Here is a 22,696-nt window from a genome sequence, read left to right as displayed (position 1 = left end):
CAAGAAGTTATCGAAAGTGATCCGAAAAAAGAACCTGACGAGGTCTTACGGATTGCTAAATAATAACTTAAAAGACTGGGCGACGTTGAGAAGTCAGACCAAGTCAACCCAAGTTATGAGCAAATCCCTGGAAAGAGGTTTGGCCAACCCTATAAAAGAAGAATTGCTATAACTTAGAAGAGATCGACCTGACGAAGTCGGTCTCCTACAATAAACAAGTTATGAAAGTAATCCCTGAAAGAGACCTGACAAAGGTCCAAGAAAGAGGATTACGAAATAACTTAGAAGAGATCAACCTGATGAAGTCGGTCTCCTACAACAAACAAGTTATAAAAGTGATCCCTAAAAGAGACCTGACAAGGGTCCAAGAAAGAGGATTACAAAAATAACTTAGAAAGAGGACGATGTAAAGAAGTCAACCTCCTACGAAAAGTTATAGAAGTAATCCCTGAAAGAGACCTGACAAGGGTCCAAGAAAGAGGATTACAAAAATAACTTAGAAAGAGGACGACGTAAACCTCCTACGAAAAGTTATAGAAGTAATCCCTGAAAGAGACCTGACAAGGGTCCAAGAAAGAGGATTACAAAAATAACTTAGAAAGAGGACGACATAAAGAAGTCGACCTCCTACGAAAAGTTATAAAAGTAGTCCTTGAAAGAGACCTAACAAAGGTCCAAGAAAGAGGATTACGAAATAACTTAGAAGAGATCGACATGACGAAGTCGATCTACTACAAAAATAACTTGGAAAAGGACGACGTAAAGAAATCGGTTATGGATAAATCCAAGCAAGCAAACCAAGATACGAATTGGATCCACGCATCTACGACCTCCAAGTACAAAGCAGTTCAAAGAGGCCGAAAAGCAAGGCTCCAGTATTCTAAAAACCCAGAAAGGTGCCAAGACAAGTGTAAACAAGCATGCTATTGAATACAATATTATAAAGCTTTAGGGTCAAGCCCAAAAGCTTGAAAGCTACTTGTTTTTTAAAACAAAAGTTGCTAAACAAGTAACCAAAAGGAGTACCAGTAGTCAGCAAAATATTAAACTATACAAAATAAAGAGTTTTAAAGCCCACAAGCCGGGCCAACTACGTAAATATCCAAAGAAAACTCAGCTAAAGATTAGAAGACTTTTTAGCAGCATCAGTCTGGGGTGAAGGAGGACGAGCCTGGAGAGGCACAGCATCCACGGTACCATCATCCCGATTCAAGATCTGACAGTCCGGATCAGAAACAGAATGACCAACCTCAACCGGAGGAATTGTAGAAGCGGACACCTTGGCAGAAAGCACAGGGGGAGGATCAACATCATCATCATCTTGGTCGTCGGGGACAATCTTACCATCCCTCACAACATTGTCCAAGCTAAAGAGAGTAAGGTCAACCTCAGGAGCAAGAACTTGAACTTGCTCTTTTAAATTATCATAGGCAGCGTTCACGCTGCCGACGAGGTGACCTTGGAGCTCGGAATAGTCTACTCGAGCAGACTCCAGCTCCTCCCTCAGACGCATTACCTCCCGATAAGATGTAACGTAACTGTCCTTATGCCTCAATGCCGTGTCCTCGGCCAACTGCACAGAAGCCGCCAGAGCAAGGGAACTCGCCATTTCGTTCTCCAGATCCTTCTCCAACTTGGCTACCTTTACCTCAAGCTCTTCCTTCAGGCCCTTCATCCGGTCGAACTCTTGTTTAGCCTCCTCCATAAATTCTTTGGTGGCATGGAGAGGAAGATTTTGAGTAGTTCGGTACAGGGCAGCCCCCATATATGCCATTTTAACACTGTTTCGGGTCATAAAATCCAGATGGCGAAGGATTGATACATCATCCATGGGGAGGGCACCGTAGGGACCGATTTGCTGATCTACGAACTCGATTGCATTAAAATCAGGGGCGTCAAGGTTAAAGGCCTCAATTGTTTTTTGATTCTTGTTGGGAGGAGCACCAGAAGTAGCGGCAGAAGTCTGTGGAGGATCAGTCAGACGAACTCGAGGAGTGGGGATCACCTTCCTCAGCCCAGGAGAACTCAGCACGGGCGGCTTCACTGGAACTTGAGAAGATCCCTCTCCGGCCGCCTTGGCCGAGATGTTTTGAGCAGCAGCAGCCTTCTTCGCCTTCTTGTAGGCCTTCATGGAATCATTGTATTTCGACATCTCTGAAAATATAGAATCAACCATAATGATGAGTTACAACCTAGGAGAAGCAAAACTAAGAAACAAGTATGAGAAACAAGTCAGACAGTACCCAAAGCAGTTCGAACCAAAGATGGATCACTCAAAAATCTTTTTGTATCTAGATGGGATGGTTCCCCCCACAAATCTTCAAGAACAACTACAAAAACCCGCTCAACATCATTAAGCATTTCCCATGTATAATGAGGCACTCTCACATTCTTTTGCCACTCTAGAGGAAAAGCAGGCACGTCATTCTCATCAAGAAAAAAGGGGCGAACCCCCTCAACAGCACGGACTCGGAAGAAATAATTCTTAAAATCTTTAAAAGACTCATCATACATGGCAAAAACTTTATGCCCCTGGGCCGATCTGAAAGAAACCCAGGAAGCTTTCTTTTTGGAAGAACCTCCAGGCTTGGCCGAGACAAAAAGATAGAGGAAAAGAGTTTGAGAAGGTGTTATGCCTAACTCTTGGCAAAGTAGTTGAAATATCTTGATAAAACCCTAGGAATTCGGATGAAGCTGGGATGGAGCAATGTTACATGACCACAACAAGTCGGTCTCGAAAGCAGTAAAAGGAAAAGTAATGTTCAACTGGGTGAAGAAATATTCATAGGCATAGAAGAAGGGACGATCCCCCTTGACCGAAGTAGGAAAACACGCCCTCTCATCAGAGTCAGGACCTACAAGCTCATAATCCCTCTCCTGAGCACTGTTACCACAAATCCTATGACGTTTACGCATCTCTACACAAAATTCAGCATCCACGACAGAGACACACATTAGGACAAGGGAGTCCAGCCAATCGAGCATCCCCTCGGGAACTTTGGAAGACATCTCTACAACGTTATTGCGAGAAGACATGAGGCCAACTAATCCTACAAAAAGAAAAGAACATTGGATCACTAAAAAACATCTCAAAAGAAGGGCAAAGCAACTCGACTAATATCATACAGACAGAAAAGGAAAACCCTAAGACTCAAACCAAAGTCCTGGGGCATCCTTTGGAGGCAGTGGCAAAGCAAGATTTCAGGAAAAATCTACAGCTTATTTCCCGGCATTTCCCAAACAAGAAAAGAAGTTTTCAAGTAGACAAACGTTTTGAAAAAAGGAAGTAAAAACACAAAAGTCATCTAAGCCACTATCTTTCTACAGTCTATCAACAAAAAGCATTGTCGACATCAAAATGGCCAAGCAGAAAATCATCAAAGATACAACCTTTTTCAGAATCAAACAAAAACCATCATCGAAAGCACAAGTAGAGAAGAGCGAAAAAGTTCATACGAAAGACGAAGAAACTCCCAAAACACACAAATACAACAGCAATTAGGTGCAACAAAAACAGAAAGATCCAAACATTCTCCAAGCAAAATCAAAACTTCACCACAAAACCAAAGCCAAAGCAACGAAAGAGAAAAGTAAATGCAAAATGAAACTAACATGGAGAAATGAGAAGTTTCGGAAGAAGTAGAAAGGAAGGAATCGCTGGATCACTGGAAGATACCGCAACGCAAGAAAAGACAGAGATAGGGAGAACGAAAGAGTTACAAAGAAAAAGGAAGAAGAGAAACCGTTTTTCTAAGGAAGTGGTGCGCAGAAATTGTGATTACACTTTGATTATGTAAAATTCATTGCTCTTTCTTTCCCTGGCAATGGCACCAAAAACACAATGCCAATACCATGGTTCACAACTTCGCACAACTAACCAGCAAGTGCACTGGGTCGTCCAAGTAATACCTTACGTGAGTAAGGGTCGAATCCCACGGAGATTGTTGGTATGAAGCAAGCTATGGTCACCTTGTAAATCTCAGTCAGGCGGATATAAAATAGTAATGGGGTTTTTGAAAATAATTAATAAAATAGGGATAGAAATACTTATGTAAATCATTGGTGAGAATTTCAGATAAGCGAATAGAGATGCTTTCGTTCCTCTGAACCTCTGCTTTCCTGCTATCTTCATCCAATCAGTCTTACTCCTTTCCATGGCTGGCTTTATGTAATGCATCACCATTGTCAATGGCTACTTTCGGTCTTCTCTCGGGAAAATGATCCAAATGCCCTGTCACGGCACGGCTAATCGTCTGGAGGCATCACCCTTGTCAATGGTTACATCCTATCCTCTCAGTGAAAATGGTCAACGCACCCTGCCACGGCACGGCTATTCATCTGTCGGTTCTCGATCATGCTGGAATAGGATTTACTATCCTTTTGGGTCTGTCACTACGCCCAGAAATCGCGAGTTTGAAGCTTGTCACAGTCATTCAATCATTGAATCCTACTCGGAATACCATAGTCAAGGTTTAGACTTTCCGGATTCTCTTGAATGCCGCCATCATTCTAGCTTACACCACGAAGATTCCGATTAAGAGATCTAAGAGATACTCATTCAATCTAATGTAGAACGGAAGTGGTTGTCAGGCACGCGTTCATAGGGAATGATGATGATTGTCACGTTCATCACATTCAGATTGAAGTGCGAATGAATATCTTGGAAGCGAAATAAGATGAATTGAATAGAAAACAGTAGTACTTTGCATTAATCTTTGAGGAACAGCAGAGCTCCACACCTTAATCTATGGAGTGCAGAAACTCTACCGTATGAAAATACATAAGTGAATAGAGGGTAGGCATGGCCGAGTGGCCAGCCCCCAAACGTGATCTAAGATAGCATACAACTGATCAAAGATATCTAATACAATAGTAACAGGTCCTATTTATAATAAACTAGCTACTAGGGTTTACAGAAGTAAGTAATTGATGCATAAATCCACTTCCGGGGCCCACTTGGTGTGTGCTTGGGCTGAGCTTGAGTGTTGCACGTGTAGAGGTCCTTCTTGGAGTTGAACGCCAGCTTTTGTGCCAGTTTGGGCGTTGAACTCCACTTTGCAACTTGTTTCTGGCGCTGGACGCCAAAATTGGGCAGAGAGCTGGTGTTGAACGCCATTTTGCGTCATCTAAACTTGGGCAGAGTATAAACTATTATACATCGCTGGAAAGCCCTGGATGTCTACTTTCCAACGCAATTGGAAGCGCGCCATTTTGAGTTCCGTAGCTCCAGAAAATCTATTTTGAGTGCAGGGAGGTCAGAATCCAACAGCATCAGCAGTCCTTCTTCAACCTCTGAATCTGATTTTTGTTCAAGTCCCTCAATTTCAGCCAGAAAATACCTGAAATCACAGAAAAACACACAAACTCATAGTAAAGTCCAGAAATGTGAATTTAACATAAAAACTAATGAAAACATCCCTAAAAGTAACTAGATTCTACTAAAAATATACTAAAAACAATGTCAAAAAGCGTATAAATTATCCGCTCATCACAACACCAAACTTAAATTGTTGCTTGTCCCCAAGCAACTGAAAATTAATTAGGATAAAAAGAAGAGAATGTACTATAAATTCTAAACTATCAATGAAACATAGCTCTAATCAGATGAGCGGGACTTATAGCTTTTTGCCTCTTGAATAGTTTTGGCATCTCACTTTATCCATTGAGGTTCAGAATGATAGGCATCTATAGGAACTCAGAGTTCAGATAGTGTTATTGATTCTCCTAGTTCAGTATGATGATTCTTGAACACAGCTATTTTATGAGTCTTGGCCGTGGCCCTAAGCACTTTGTTTTCCAGTATTACCACCGGATACATAAATGCCACAGACACATAATTGGGTGAACCTTTTCAGATTGTGACTCAGCTTTGCTAAAGTCCCCAATTAGAGGTGTCCATGGTTCTTAAGCACACTCTTTTTTTGCTTTGGACCTTGACTTTAACCGCTCAGTCTCAAGTTTTCACTTGACACCTTCACGCCACAAACACATGGTTAGGGACAGCTTGGTTTAGCCGCTTAGGCCGGGATTTTATTCCTTTAGGCCCTCCTATCCACTAATGCTCAAAGCCTTGGGATCCTTTTTATTTACCCTTACCTTTTGGTTTTAAGGGTTATTGGCTTTTTGCTCTTGCCTCTTGGTTTTAAGAGCTTTTGGCTTTTTCTGCTTGCTTTTTCTTTTTCTTTCTATATTTTTTTCGCCTATTTTTTTTTTCTGCAAGCTTTGTTCTTTGCTGCTTTTTCTTGCTTCAAGAATCATTTTTATGATTTTTCAGATTATCAAATAACATGTCTCCTAGTCATCATTCTTTCAAGATCCAACATATTTAACATTATTAAACAACAACTTCAAAAGACATATGCACTGTTCAAGCATACATTCAGAAAACAAGAAGCATTATCACCTCATCAATATAATTAAGCTAAGTTCAAGGATAAATTCGAAACTCATGTACTTCTTGTTCTTTTGAATTAAAATATTTTTCATTTAAGAGAGGTGATGGATTCATAGGACATTCATAACTTTAAGACATAGTTACTAACTACTAATGATCATGTAATGAAGACACAAACATAGATAAGCACATAACATAGAAAACGAAAAACAGAAGAAATAAGAACAAGGAATGAATCCACCTTAGTGATGGTGGCGTTTCCTTCTTGAGGAACCAATGATGTCCTTGAGCTCTTTTATGTCTCTTCCTTGTCTTTGTTGCTCCACCCTCATTGCTTTTTGATCTTCTCTTATTTCATGAAGGATGATGGAGTGCTCTTGATGTTCCACCCTTAGTTGTCCCATATTGGAACTCAATTCTCCTAGGGAGGTGTTGATTTGCTCCCAATAGTTTTGTGGAGGAAAATGCATTTGAGGCATCTCCGGGATCTCATGGTGATGAGCTTCATACGCCTCTTGAGCTCCATGAATGGGCTCTCTTGCTTGCTCCATCTTTTTCTTAGTGATGGGCTTGTCCTCTTTAATGAGAATATCTCCCTCTATGTCAACCCCAGCCGAATTGCATAGGTGGCAAATGAGGTGAGGAAAGGCTAACCTTGCCATAGTAGAGGACTTGTCAGCCACCTTGTAGAGTTCTTGAGGTATAATCTCATGAACTTCCACCTCTTCTCCAATCATGATGCTATGGATCATGATGGCCCGGTCTATAGTAACTTCAGACCGGTTGCTAGTGGGAATGATTGAGCATTGAATGAACTCCAACCATCCTCTAGCTACAGGCTTAAGGTCCAGTCTTCTTAGTTGAACCGGTTTGCCTTTTGAGTCAATCTTCCATTGAGCTCCTTCTACACATATGTCCATGAGGACTTGGTCCAACCTTTGATCAAAGTTGACTCTCCTTGTGTAGGGGCGTGCGTTCTCTTCCATGTTTGGCAAGTTGAACGCCAACCTCACATTTTCCGGACTAAAATCTAAGTATTTCCCCCGAAACATGGTGAGATAATTCTTTGGGTTCGGGTTCTTACTTTGATCATGGTTTCTAGTGATCCATGCATTAGCATAGAACTCTAGAACCATTAGGATGCTGACTTGTTGGATGGGATTTGTTAGTACTTCCCAACCTCTTCTTTGAATTTCATGTCGGATTTCCGGATACTCAATTCTTTTGAGTTTGAAAAGGACCTCGGGGATCACCTTCTTCTTGGCCACAACATCATAGAAGTGGTCTTGATGGGCCTTGGAGATGAACCTTTCCATTTCCCATGACTCGGATGTGGAAGCTTTTGTCTTCCCTTTCCCCTTTCTAGAGGATTCTCCAGTCTTAGGTGCCATCAATGGTAATGGAAAAACAAAAAACTTATGCTTTTACCACACCAAACTTAGAATATTGCTCGCCCTCGAGCAAGAGAAGAAAGAATAGATGAAGAAGAAGAAGAAATGGAGGAGAAGGAGAAGGGGTTGTGTTTCGGCCAAGAAGAGAAGAGAGGGTTGTGTTGTGTGAAAATGAGGAAGAATGAAAGGCTTTATATAGGGAAGGGAGGGGGTGAGGTTTCGGCCATATAGGGTGGGTGTGGGTGGGAAAGTGATTTTGAATTTTGAAGGTAGGTGGAGTTTATGAGGTAAGTTTATAGGGAAGAGTGGGTGGATGTGAGTGGTGAAGAGGTGATGGGGAAGAGAGATTGAGGTGATTGGTGAAGGATTTTGGGGAAGAGGGGTGAGAAGAAGTGAGTGGAGGTAGGTGAGGATCCTGTGGGGTTCACAGATCCTGAGGTGATCCTGTGGGGTCCACAGATCCTGAGGTGTTCAAGGATTTACAACCTTGCACCAAATTAGGCATGTAAAATGCCCTTGCACATAACTCTGGGCGTTCAGCGCCAGGTTGGTGCTTGTTCTGGGCGTTAAACGCCCATTTGTAGCCTATTTCTGGCGTTGAACGCCAGAACCATGCTTGTTCTGGGCGTTCAGCGCCAGCTCTCCTCCAGGGTGCATTTCTGGCATTCAAACGCCCAGATGCTGCCCATTTCTGGCGTTCAGCGCCAGAACCATGCTCTGTTCTGGTGTTGAACGCCCAAAACATGCTTCTTACTGGCGTTTAAACGCCAGTAAGGTCTTCCTCCAGGGTGTGATTTTTCTTCTGCTGTTTTTGATTCCGTTTTCAATTTTCATATTTATTTTGTGACTCCACATGATCATGAACCTATAAAGACATATAACTAAGAAAAATATAGTTAGATAAATAAAAATTGGGTTGCCTCCCAACAAGCGCTTCTTTAATGTCAATAGCTTGACAGTGGGCTCTCATGGAGCCTTACAGATGTTCAGAGCCTTGTTGAGACTCTCCAACACCAAACTTAGAGTTTGGATATGGGAGTTCAACACCAAACTTAGAGTTTGGTTGTGGCCTCCCAACACCAAACTTAGAGTCTGACTGTGGGGGCTTTGGTTGACTCTGCTTTGAGAGAAGCTTTTTCTGCTTCCTCTCCATGGATGCAGAGAGAGATCCTTGAGTTGTAAACACAAGGTTGTCCTTATTTAATTGAAGGATCAATTCTCCTCTGTCCACATCAATCACAGCTCTTGCTGTGGCTAGGAAAGGTCTTCCTAGGATGATGGATTCATCCTCTTCCTTTCCAGTATCTAGGATTATGAAATTAGCAGGGATATAAAGGCCTTCAACCTTTACTAACACGTCCTCTACTTGTCCATAAGCTTGTTTTCTTGAATTGTCTGCCATCTCTAATGAGATTTTAGTAGCTTGCACCCCATAGATTCCCAGTTTCTCTATTACAGAGAGGGGCATGAGGTTTATTCCTGAACCAAGGTCACACAGAGCCTTAAAGATCATGGTGCCTATGGTACAAGGTATTATGAACTTTCCAGGATCCTGTCTCTTCTGAGGCAATGTCAGTTGATCCAGATCACTTAGTTCATTGGTGAACAAGGGAGGTTCATCTTCCCAAGTTTCAATACCAAATAAGTTGGCATTCAGCTTCATGATTGCACCAAGAAACTTGGCAGTTTGCTCTTCAGTAACATCCTCATTCTCTTCAGAAGATGCATACTCATCAGAGCTCATGAATGGCATAAGGAGGTTCAATGGAATCTCTATGGTCTCTAGATGAGTCTCAGATTCCTTTGGTTCCTTAGAGGGAAACTCCTTATTGATCACTGGACGTCCCAGGAGGTCTTCCCCCTTGGGATTCACGTCCTCTCCTTCCCTTACAAGTTCGGCCATGGTGCTTATGTTAATGGCCTTGCACTCTCCTTTTGGATTCTCTTCTGTATTGCTTGGGAGAGTACTAGGAGGGATTTCAGTGATCCTTTTACTCAGCTGGCCCACTTGTGCTTCCAAATTTCTAATGGAAGACCTTGTTTCATTCATGAAACTTACAGTGGCCTTGGATAGATCAGAAACTAAGTTTGCTAAATTAGAAGTATTTTGTTCAGAGTTCTCTGTCTATTGCTGAGTGGATGATGGAAAAGGTTTATTATTGCTAAACCTGTTTCTTCCACCATTATTAAAGCCTTGTTGAGGACTTTGATCCTTCCATGAGAGATTTGGATGATTTCTCCATGATGGGTTATAGGTGTTTCCATAAGGTTCACCTAAGTAATTCACCTCTGCTATTGCAGGATTTTTAGGATCATAAGCTTCTTCTGCATAAGAAGCCTCTTGAGTACTGTTGGATGCAGCTTGCATTCCATTCAGACTCTGAGAAATCATATTGACTTGCTGAGTCAATATTTTGTTCTGAGCCAATGTGGCATTCAGAGTATCAACTTCAAGAACTCCCTTCTTCATAGGCATCCCATTACTCACAGGATTCCTCTCAGAAGTGTACATGAACTTGTTATTAGCAACCATGTCAATGAGTTCTTGAGCTTCTGCAGGTGTTTTCTTTAGGTGAATGGATCCACCTGCAGAAGTATCCAATGACATCTTTGATAGCTCAAATAAACCATCATAGAATATATCCAGGATGGTCCATTCTGAAAGCATGTCAGAAGGACACTTTTTGGTCAACTGTTTGTATCTTTTCCAAGCTTCATAGAGGGATTCACCATCTTTTTGTTTGAAGGTTTGAACATCCACTCTAAGCTTGCTCAGCTTTTGAGGAGGAAAGAACTTGGCTAAGAAAGCCGTGACCAGCTTATCCCAAGAGTTCAGGTTGTCTTTAGGTTGAGAGTCCAACCATATTCTAGCTCTGTCTCTTACAGCAAAAGGGAAAAGCATGAGCCTGTAGACTTCAGGATCTACTCCATTAGTCTTAACAGTATCATAGATCTGCAAGAATTCAGTTAAGAACTGAAAAGGATCTTCAGATGGAAGTCTATGAAACTTGCAGTTTTGCTGCATCAGAAAAACTAGCTGAGGTTTCTGCTCAAAATTCTTTGCTCCAATGGTAGGGATGGAGATGCTTCTTCCATGTAAATTGGAGTTAGGTGCAGTAAAGTCACCAAGCATTCTCCTTGCATTATTATTATTTTCGGCTGCCATCTCCTCTTCCTATTCGAAAATTTCTGTAAGGTTATCTCTGGATTGTTGTAATTTAGCTTCTCTTAGTTTTCTCTTCAGAGTCCTTTCAGGTTTTGGATCTGCTTCAACAAGAATGTTCTTGTCCTTGCTCCTGCTCATATGACAAAGAAGAGGGCACAGAATAATAATAATAATAATAATAATAATAATAATAATAGGAATCCTTTATACCACAGTATAAAGGTCCTTGTGTTAGTAGAAGAAAAGAAGAAGAAAATCTGAACTCAGAGAGAGAGAGGGTTCAGATTTTTGGTGATCTGATGAAGAGATGTTAGTAGATGAATAAATAAATAGAAGGAGATGAGAGAGAAGGAATTTTTGAAAATAATTTTTGAAAAATAGTTAGTGATTTTCGAAAATAGTTTTTTTTTTTAAAAAATATAGTAATTTTCAAAAATTGAGATTTAAAAATTAAAATAATTAGTTAATTAAAAAGAATTTTTGAAAAAGAGGGAAGATATTTTCGAAAATTAGTGAGAGAGAGTTAGTTAGGTAGTTTTGAAAAAGATAAGAAACAAACAAAAAGTTAGTTAGTTAGTTGAAACAAATTTTGAAAAAGATAAGAAGTTAGGAAGTTAGAAAAGATATTTTGAAATCAAAATTTTTTTTTGAAAAAGATAAGATAAGAAGATATTTTTGAAAAGATATGATTTAAATTAGTTTTTGAAAAAGATTTAATTTTTAAAATCACAATTAATGACTTGATTCACAAGAAATCACAAGATATGATTCTAGAACTTAAAGTTTGAATCTTTCTTAACAAGTAAGTAACAAACTTGAATTTTTTTTGAATCAAAACATTAATTGTTATTGTTATTTTCGAAAATTTGATGTAAAATTAAGAAAAAGATTTTTGAAAAATATTTTTATAATTTTCGAAAATAACTAAAAAAATGAAAAAGATTTGATTTTTGAAAAAGATTTTGAAAAAGATAAGATTTTTAAATTGAAAATTTGATTTGACTCATGAAAATTAAACAACTAGATTTTAAAAATTTTTGAAAAAGTCAAATCTAATTTTCGAAATTTTAAGAGAAAAAAAAGGGAAAGATATTTTTTTGATTTTTGAATTTTTATGATGAGAGAGAAAAACAAGAAAAATGAAGCAATGCATGAAAGTTATGGATCAAAACATGTGATGCATGCAAGAATGCTATGAATGTCAAGATGAACACCAAGAACACTTTGAATGTCAAGATGAACACCAAGAACATATTAAAGAAAAATTTTTTAATGCAAGGAAAACATGCAAGACACCAAACTTAGAATTCTTTAATGCTTAGATACTAAGAATTCAAGAATGCATATGAAAAACAACATACAACACAAAACAAGAAAACATCAAGATCAAACAAGAAGACTTACCAAGAACAACTTGAAGATCATGAAGAACACTATGAATGCATGAATTTTCGAAAAATGCAAGATGAATATGCAATTGACACAAAACTTATAACATGACTCAAGACTCAAACAAGAACACAAAAATATTTTTGATTTTTATGATTTTATGATTTTTTTTTGTATTTTCTTTTAATTTTTTTTCAAAAATCATTCTGAAAAAGAAAAATAAGGATTCCAAAATTTTTAATATGAATTCCAGGAATCTTATGCTCTTTAGTCTAAAGCTCCAATCAAAGGGTCAGGCATGACTTAATAGCCAGCCAAGCTTTAGTATGTACTCAGACATGACACGTCTAACATGCCCTACAGTCGTGGCTTTACAACCAACCGGGCTTCAACATGCTTTATGAAACACTAGAATTCATTCTTAAAAATTCTGAAGAAAAATATATTTTTGAAAACATTTTTATTTTTATTTTTTATTTTTTTTTGAAAACAAAGGATAAATTTTTGAAAAATTTTTGAAAACAAAACAAAAAGAAAGTTACCCAATCTGAGCAACAAGATGAACCGTCAGTTGTCCAAACTCGAACAATCCCCGGAAACGGCGCCAAAAACTTGGTGCACAGAAATTGTGATTACACTTTGATTATGTAAAATTCATTGCTCTTTCTTTCCCTGGCAATGGCACCAAAAACACGATGCCAATACCATGGTTCACAACTTCGCACAACTAACCAGCAAGTGCACTAGGTCGTCCAAGTAATACCTTACGTGAGTAAGGGTCGAATCCCACGGAGATTGTTGGTATGAAGCAAGCTATGGTCACCTTGTAAATCTCAGTCAGGCGGATATAAAATAGTAATCGGGTTTTCGAAAATAATTAATAAAATAGGGATAGAAATACTTATGTAAATCGTTGGTGAGAATTTCAGATAAGCGAATAGAGATGCTTTCGTTCCTCTGAACCTCTGCTTTCCTGCTATCTTCATCCAATTAGTCTTACTCCTTTCCATGGCTAGCTTTATGTAATGCATCACCATTGTCAATGGCTACTTTCGGTCTTCTCTCGGGAAAATGATCCAAATGTCCTGTCACGGCACGGCTAATCGTCTGGAGGCATCACCCTTGTCAATGGTTACATCTTATCCTCTCAGTGAAAATGGTCAACGCACCCTGTCACGGCACGGCTATTCATCTGTCGGTTCTCGATCATGCTGGAATAGGATTTACTATCCTTTTGCGTCTGTCACTACGCCCAGCAATCGCGAGTTTGAAGCTCGTCACAGTCATTCAATCATTGAATCCTACTCGGAATACCACAGACAAGGTTTAGACTTTCCGGATTCTCTTGAATGCCGCCATCATTCTAGCTTACGCCACGAAGAGATCTAAGAGATGCTCATTCAATCTAATGTAGAACGGAGGTAGTTGTCAGGCACGCGTTCATAGGGAATGATGATGATTGTCACGTTCATCACATTTAGATTGAAGTGCGAATGAATATCTTTGAAGCGAAATAAGATGAATTGAATAGAAAACAGTAGTACTTTGCATTAATCTTTGAGGAATAGTAGAGCTCCACACCTTAATCTATGGAGTGCAGAAACTCTACCGTATGAAAATACATAAGTGAATAGAGGGTAGGCATGGCCGAGTGGCCAGCCCCCAAACGTGATCTAAGATAGCATACAACTGATCAAAGATATCTAATACAATAGTAAAAGGTCCTATTTATAATAAACTAGCTACTAGGGTTTACAGAAGTAAGTAATTGATGCATAAATCCACTTCCGGGGCCCACTTGGTGTGTGCTTAGGCTGAGCTTGAGTGTTGCACGTGTAGAGGTCCTTCTTGGAGTTGAACGCCAGATTTTGTGCCAGTTTGGGCGTTGAACTCCACTTTGCAACTTGTTTCTGGCGCTGGACGCCAGAATTGGGCAGAGAGCTGGCGTTGAACGCCAATTTGCGTCTTCTAAACTTGGGCAAAGTATGGACTATTATCCATCACTGGAAAGCCCTGGATGTCTACGTTCCAACGCAATTGGAAGCGCGCCATTTTGAGTTCTGTAGCTCCAGAAAATCCATTTTGAGTGCAGGGAGGTCAGAATCCAACAGCATCAGCAGTCCTTCTTCAACCTCTGAATCTGATTTTTGCTCAAGTCCCTCAATTTCAGCCAGAAAATACCTGAAATCACAGAAAAATACACAAACTCATAGTAAAGTCCAGAAATGTGAATTTAACATAAAAACTAATGAAAACATCCCTAAAAGTAACTAGATTCTACTAAAAACATACTAAAAACAATGTCAAAAAGCGTATAAATTATCTACTCATCAGGAAGCAAATTCAAAATAAAGCCAAGAGAAATGGGGCAATTAATACCAATTAATGAAGGTATTAAACCCTCGCATGTTCCCTAGAACGAAGCGCTAATACAAAAGAGCGTGTTTTTAGAGGAAAAACGTTCTACATTCAAAAATCTCTACAAAGAAAGGAATCGACAAAAGTGCTCGAGTTCGGCTTCGCTATAAAAAGTTCGAAGTCAAAATACTCGACCTCAAAGCAGAAGACCGAGCTCAAGCAGGGGCACTATTCATACCCTGGGTCGAGCTGTCTGACCCGGGATGTTTAGCGACATGGCGACCGACCTCTTCAGGTCCGACTATCCGATCTCTTCTTAAAGAGATCGGCCAAATCAACAGGAAAGCCCAATAAAGGGCCCAAATAGGGGAACACGGCCCAAATCCAAAGGCAATCCAAGCCTATAGAGATAAAGGCGGTTCCCTTGAAGATAAGCTGACTTCACCCAAAATAAGATAAGATAAGATAAGATAACTAACTTATCTTATCAGAAAGGTCAGCCCACACCATTATAAATACACTGGAGCACCCAGGTATAACTCATACTCTGATTCTACTAGAAACCTGCTTAATACCCTTGCTAACTTAAGCATCGGAGTCCCTTGCAGGTACCCCCCACCCTTTGGTGACAGAGGATCAGCAGCGCTATCAGTCCAACAAGTCAGACGCACCAGCTCCGGCCGCCATCCGCCAGCCGGACACGTCAACTCCGACCAGTACAGAAGATCTCATCCGAGATCGACCTACAGTTTCAGGTAACCCTCGGAACAGCAACCATCTTTCATTTTGGGCATAGATGCAATTTGGAATTGAATTGGCCTTAACGTTGGTGATCACGTTTGAGTGCAAACGTTGAATCAAACGCTGCTTTGAAAATTCAGTTCTGCTTGCTGTCATTGGCGTTTGACTCAACGTTGGAGGGCCAACGTTCTGCTATTCACGCGTACGCGTGACCTATGCGTACGCATGAATGGTCAATTTGCCATTTCACGCGTGCACGTGCCGTACGCATGCGCATGGTTGGGCTGGAAAAGTATGTTCACGCGTATGCGTCATTGACGCGTACGCGTCGATGCAAATTTCCTAACTCCTATTTCTGAAATCTTATCGCGGATGTTGGAGGCAGCGTTTGAGGTAACATTGGACCTCCAACGTTCATACATCCACACGTTCGCCTCACCTACGCATGCGGGTAGATGCTAAATTCTCAATTTCCAATTATGAATGTTGCACATCAAGCCTTGAGACATTACTTTGTCCTCTTGTCAACGTTATAAATTTCATGCCCACTATAGGCTATTATATATGTTTGGAAAGCTCTGAATGTCATCTTTCTAATCCAACTAAAATCACCTCAATTAGATATCTGCAACTCAAGTTATGCTCCATTGAAGAGGACGGGGTCGATGGCATTGGTGTGCAACGTTGGAGGCAACGTTGGCACACCAATGTGGTCGAAAATGCCAGATTCTGGTGCTTAAATGTGCTGTCCACCCAATACTATTATATATTGTTTGAAATCCTTGAATTTCTACTTTCCAATGCCATTGAAAGCGCGTCATTTGAAGCTTCCCAGCCCGATTTATACTCCATCGAAGGTGCAGAAGTCAGCTGGCCTTACTACAGGTTGGTACCATATTCCTTTATGCACTTTTTGGGGTAGTTTTCTCCCTCAATTTAATTACCCACCATGCAATGCCATATATGCTTGAAACTCTCTAGATTCCTACTTTCCAATGCTTTTGGAATCACCTCATTTGGAGCTCTGTAGCTCAAGTTATTCTTGTTTGAAGTATACCCCTTCAGGCTGTGAGGAGCAACATTTCCAACAACGTTGGAGCACCAACTTTGGCTCCAACGTTGCTTCTCTTTGCTTCCTTTCATGGCTTTCCTGTTGCTTCTTTGCCTTCCCTTTTCTTAGCTTCTTCTTACCTATCATCAACCAAACAAAATGCATCAAAGTATTGCTTTAATCACAAGATAATGCATCATTCACAGCATCAAATAATTCTTTACATAAATCTCATGAAAATGCACAAAATTAACAATGTTTGATTGAATCAAGACAAGCATAAATTTCTTATCCAAATACTTACTTATTGCCTAAGAAATGCATGAAACTACTCTAAAACAAACTAAAAATGGCTTTTGAAACTAGCCAAGATGCCCTGGCATCAGTCATGCTTTTTATTGTTTTCTAGATGGATATGAGGTTGATAGAGCCAAGGTGGAGGTAATTGAAAAATTACCACCTCCAACTAATGTTAAGGCAGTCAGGATTTTTTTGGGTCATGCAAGATTTTACAAAACATTTATAAAGAATCTTTCAAGAATTGCTAAACCATTGAGCAACCTATTGGTTGCTAATGTTCCTTTTGTATTTAATACTGAATGTCTGATCTGCATGCTTTTAAAACTCTGAAAGCAAACCTTACCTCTGCTCCCATCATATCTCCCTCTGATTGGGATTTGCCATTTAAATTAATGTGTGATGCTAGTGATTATGCTATAGGAGCTGTTTTAGGACAGAGGCAAGGCAAGCTTATGCATGTTATTTACTATGCTAGTCGTGTATTAAATGATGCTCAAAAGAATTACACAACTACAGAAAAAGAATTATTAGCTATTGTGTATGCTATTGATAAGTTTAGGTCCTATTTAATTGGTTCCAAGGTTATTGTTTATACTGATAATGCTGCTCTGAAGTACCTTCTAACCAAACAGGATTCTAAACCAAGATTAATCAAATGGGTGCTGCTCCTTCAGGAGTTTGATATTGAGATCAAAGACAGGAAAGGATCAGAAAATAAGGTGGCTGACCACCTTTCCATAATTGAACCTAAAGAAGGAGTGCAACCACCCACAGCTGTGACTGAGACATTCTCGGATGAGCAACTTTTTGTCATTCAGCAGGCTCCATGGTTTGTGGACATTGCAAATTACAAAGCCATGAATTTCATCCCAAAAGAGTACTATTGATTGATACAAAGTACTACTTTTGGGAGGAACTATAACTTTTTAGAAGATGCTCAGATGGTATAATATGAAGATGTGTCTTAGATGAGGAAACACAGCAGATTCTTTGCCACTGTTATAGTTCTGATTATGTAGGCCACTTTGGTGGTGAAAGGACAAATACAAGGCTCCTTCAGAGCGGTCTTTACTGGACGACTCTCTTCTAGGACTCAAGAGCATTTGTGAAGAACTATGACATATGTGAGAGAGCGAAGAATCTCCCTGCCAACCTTGAGATGCTATAGCAGGGGATTCTTAAGATTGAGCTATTTGATGTGTGGGGTATTGACTTCATGGGACCTTTTCCACTGTCATACTCCAACACTTATATCTTGGTGGCAGTTGATTATGTGTCCAAGTGGGTGGAAGCTATGGCTCTGCCCACCAATGATGCCAAAGTGGTGATGAGCTTTCCCCAGAGATATATTTTCAGCTGGTTTGGTGTCCCAAGGACACTCATTAGTGATGGTGGAAGTCACTTCTACAACAGACAGCTGGACTCACTTCTGCAGAGGTATGGAGTCCGTCATAAAGTGGCAACCCCTTATCACCCTCAGACAAGTGGACAGGTTAAGGTTTCTAATAGAGAACTCAAGAGAATTCTAGAGAAGACCATTAGCATTTCAAGGAAGGATTTGTCTAGGATGCTTGATGATGCTCTCTGGACATACCGGACAGCATACAAGACTCCTATTGGCATGTCCCCTTATCAGTTGGTCTATGGTAAAGCCTGTCACTTACCAGTTGAGCTGGAGCATAGAGCATACTGGGCGATCAAGTTTCTGAACTTTGATGCTCAAGCAGTAGGAATAAAGTGGATGCTTCAGCTGAATGAGCTTGATGAGTTCAGATATTCTACATATGAGAATGCCAAGCTCTATAAAGAGAGAACTAAGATATAGCATGACAAGAAGATTGCCATCAGAGTGTTTGAGCCAGGTCAGAGGGTGCTATTGTTCAATTCAAGGCTCAAAGTCTTCCACGGGAAGCTAAAATCCAGTGCTCAGGACTGTTTGTGGTAATTAGAGCATCACTATATGGTCATGTGGAAATTCAGAAAGAGAATTCTGACAGAAGGTTTAAAGTTAATGGCCAGAGATTGAAGCACTATCTTGAAGGCGAGATTGATTGCCAGAGGTCCACTCATCTGCTAAACTAGCAGAATTGACTGTCAAGCTAGTGACGTTAAATAAACGCTTGTCGGGAGGCAACCTGATGTTTTCGTATCCTTCAATTTGATTTTTTTTACTTTTATTTTTAATTATTTAGTTTTGTTTTGTTTGAGTTTCTACTATTTTACCTTTGTTTTACGTGTGTTTGGATCATGCAGAGTAATTAGAATAGAAACAAGTGCATGAAGACAGAGTTTCAAACACCCTAGAGAAGCTAAGCTCGGATTGGGTGGCACCTAACTTCAAAACCTCAAGTTAGGCACCACATTCAAGCTAATTTTGAAGATGCTTACTCGAGGGGTGGTGCCTAACTTCACTCCCTTGAAGTTAGGCGCCATTGATGGGTACAAATTGGTGTTACTCTCTAGAGAGTTGGCGCCTACTTGGTTCCATCAAGTTTGGCGCCACATGAAGTGTGCTAAGAATGTTTTGGTTCTGCCAGGTCTGCACCTAACTTGGCATTACTCAAGTTAGGCGCCAGGTCTGCACAACAAAGGAAGTTAGGCACCAATTGTGTCAAGTTAGGCACCCAAGGAGGGGGTAACACATGAAGTTAGGCGCTGTTTGTGCCATGTTAGGCACTAGGGCTATTCCCAGCGTGGGTGAGAAGTTAGACGCCATGAGGGAGAGAAGCATATGAAGTTAGGCACCATGGATGAGAAGTTAGACGCAAGGCCTGGCACCATCATGAAGTTAGGCACCATGTACTTGGAGTTAGGCACCACACTCCTCCCCTTGACTTATTCCAAGACTGAACCACACTACTCCTGGAGCAAATCTCTTTTGATTCGGTCCCCACTACCTTCCAATCAATTCCAAGATACCCCACCATTCCCAAATCTCTCCACCCATGATCCCTTGCCCCCCTCCTTTAATTCATTCCATAAGACACCCTCCCCTTCCCAAGACATTCCCATGAACAACCCTCTTCGAACAAGGAAACCAAACCTTGCCCATATTCCCTAACCCCTACACGCCTACTCCCTTGTTTCCTTTATCCCTTCCCCAAACTATCCCGTGACCCTGACCCCATTCCTAAACCCAGCCCCTTCTCCAAAGATCCTCCCCCTTCCCAATTCATTCCCATGACTCTACTCAATGAAACCACACCCCAACTCCTCCATATAAGCCCTACTTTATCCCACTTCAAGCCACACCTCAACACACTTCACTCCCCCTTCTCTATAAACACAACTAATACCAATTGTCCCTCCCAATCCTCTCTTTGTAGAACCAACCAGTTTCTCCCCACTATCATATCCTTTCCTTCTCAACCCCAACAACAACACATTCCCCCCCATCATAACCATGCTCCCTTGTCCCAAGCTTCACCCCCTTCCATACACATAACACCCTTTCCACCAACCCCATTCTGTCCATCCCCTCTTCTTTTCTTCATCCTTTTCTGTATTTCAATTTCATAAAAAAAAATAGAAAAGAAAATTTTAAATTTAATTTTTATTTTCTTCTTTTTCAATTTCTTCTTTCACTCCCCTCTGTTTCCCCATTTGTATTTTTCTAATTTTCTCGGGGACGAGCAAAAGTTTTAAGTTTGGTGTTGCCGCTTTGCTTGTTTGTTTTCTCTGTTTTCTGTAATGGCACCCAAAACTAGTGCGCCCTCAAAGAAGAGAAAAGGCAAAGAGCCAGCCACCAGTTCCCATGATGCACACAAGTTCCGATTCAAGCTCCATGAAGAACACTTTTATGATCATACTTACGAGAAGGCTGTGACTCCGAAAGTGAGATTTACACTGCAACCGGATGAATATGTGGAAATTCAATTTCAAATTCAGAGGAGAGGGTGGCAATTTATGTGCAACTCGCACACTGAGGTTGGACAACTGATGGTTTAAGAATTCTATGGAAATCTCTGGGTCACTTATAAGAATGTTAAGGGGGTCAATAAGAAGAATTATCAGAGCTATGTAAGAGGAAAAAGTCATTGATTTTAGTCCAAGAAACATCCGTCGAGCCCTTCACCTGCCGGGTCCAGATCATAAGTCTACCTTTTACAGTGAGAGGATGCATGGAGACCAAGAACTAGATCTAGTTATTCAAGAGATATACATTCTGGGTTCTCAGTGGAGGATAGGTGCAGAGAGGATGCCTAACCAACTAAAGAGCACTGATCTTCGTCCTTTAGCTAAGGGATGGTTAGACTTCATCCGAAAGTCTATCATGCCAACTCGCAACCGATCTGAATGCACTGTGGATCGGGCTTTCATGATTTACTGTATCATGAAGGGAGAAGTGGTGGAGGTAGAGGACATTATTCTAGAACAGATATATAGCATTGCCTCCAATCCTCTTAAGAAGGCTTGGCTTGGTTTTCCACATCTAATTTATCGCCTGTGTGATGTAGCAGGGGTAAAGGTGAATAACGACTTCCCCATTCCTGTTGAGAGACCAATTACCAAGAAGACCATGGAGGCTCATAGGGAACAACACATGGTCCCTAGAGAAGAGCAAGTTGAGGAGGAAGCTCAATAGGACCAGCCCCATTGCCTCAGGGACACTACTTCCCACCTCAGGAATACTGGCAGCAGCTCACTTCCTCTATTGAGTAGATGAGGATCATGCAGGACAACCGTTGGCAGCAGTACACTGTATTTATTGAGGAGATCAGGGTGAGACAAAACAACCGTTGGGAGTATCTCACCACAACCCTTGATCAGATGAGAGCTGCTCAGGACTCTCAGCGCCAGGAGATTTTACAGCTGAAACAGGATTATAGCCACTTGAGAAGACCATATAGATCACATCCAGAGGAGAGAGATCCCCACCATGGAGACTGAGGTGGCTTATTCCTTTTACTTCCTATTTTATTTTGCCATTATTACGTTATGTTCCTATTTTCTGCTATTTTGTCTTAGTTTCTGCATGATCCTTTGTTATTTCAATTCCTAAGTTCTAGTTTGATTTTCCATTTTAATTATGTTATTTACTTTTAATTCTAAAAAGTGTCTCATGTATCGCTCACTGAGCTTGAATTCAAATGAGAAAGAAAAAGAAGTGATGTATTGCATGAGAAATAGAGTTTATGTCAAATAGTAGTCTTATTTATTTAAATGTGGTGGTATTATTTATGATTCTGAATGCATGACATGAACCGTACGTATTTGAATTTGAATCAAAGGATGTTGATGTATAAGGAACAGGAATTTAGAGAACTATTATGAATTCTCTGAAGAAAACAAAAGCTTAATCCTTGAAGCAAAAGAAAAACAAAAGAAAAATAAAAGCAAGATCCAAGGCTCTGAGCATCAATGGCTAGGGAGGTTAGACATGATTAAAAGCTCAAAAAGTTGTTTCCCTAGTCATATGCTTGTGGTGTAATTGTGTTTAGTAATCCTTGAGACAGAACACTAAGAGTCGAGATCAAGTGCATTTAGCAGAGTATGCGCAAGGCTTTGAGCACCACTGTCTGGGAGTAACTGAAAGAAAAATTAGAACCTAAAGAGAGTTCTCCAGTCAGGTGCTTGTGGTGTTTTTGTGTCAAGTGAAGCTTGAGACAAAATATTTAAAGTCACGGCAAGGCTGACGGAGCACAGAAGTTGGTGAATTAAAAATTATTAAAATAGTTACGTTGTAAGTATAGTTCTTAACTCACCAAAAATCTGCTTATCAATTTAGAAATATGTCACAGAGAATTTAAATTAAATATTACTGGGAGTTTGAGTCCCAGGTCGTCTCCCAAGGAATTGCAGAAAAGTGTGCTATTTTATTAATTAGATGTTTCCAAAGAAGTTGGGTTAAGTAGATGGAAAATTAAGTTGAGAAAATTGAATAATATGAGTAAAAGCCTTGACTG

General features: G+C 40.3%; 1 non-coding gene and 1 pseudogene across 1 annotated transcript; both read left to right on the top strand.

Annotated features, from left to right (window-relative positions):
* Positions 1-10,447: 10,447 nt before the first annotated feature.
* LOC148555654 (small nucleolar RNA R71) lies at positions 10,448-10,555 on the top strand. Its single transcript, XR_015887900.1, has one exon. It is a non-coding gene; the product is annotated as a small nucleolar RNA R71 (small nucleolar RNA).
* Positions 10,556-20,480: 9,925 nt separating this feature from the next.
* Positions 20,481-21,680, top strand: LOC148555653 (uncharacterized; annotated as a pseudogene).
* The last annotated feature ends 1,016 nt before the right edge of the window (positions 21,681-22,696 follow it).

The sequence above is a fragment of the Arachis ipaensis genome, chromosome B6 (genome assembly GCF_059453495.1).
Source record: "Arachis ipaensis isolate K30076 ecotype BB chromosome B6, ASM5945349v1, whole genome shotgun sequence".
Lineage (NCBI taxonomy): Eukaryota > Viridiplantae > Streptophyta > Magnoliopsida > Fabales > Fabaceae > Arachis > Arachis ipaensis.
The sequence above is the reverse complement of the archived record's forward strand: the minus strand, read 5'-3'. Positions and strand labels throughout refer to the sequence as shown.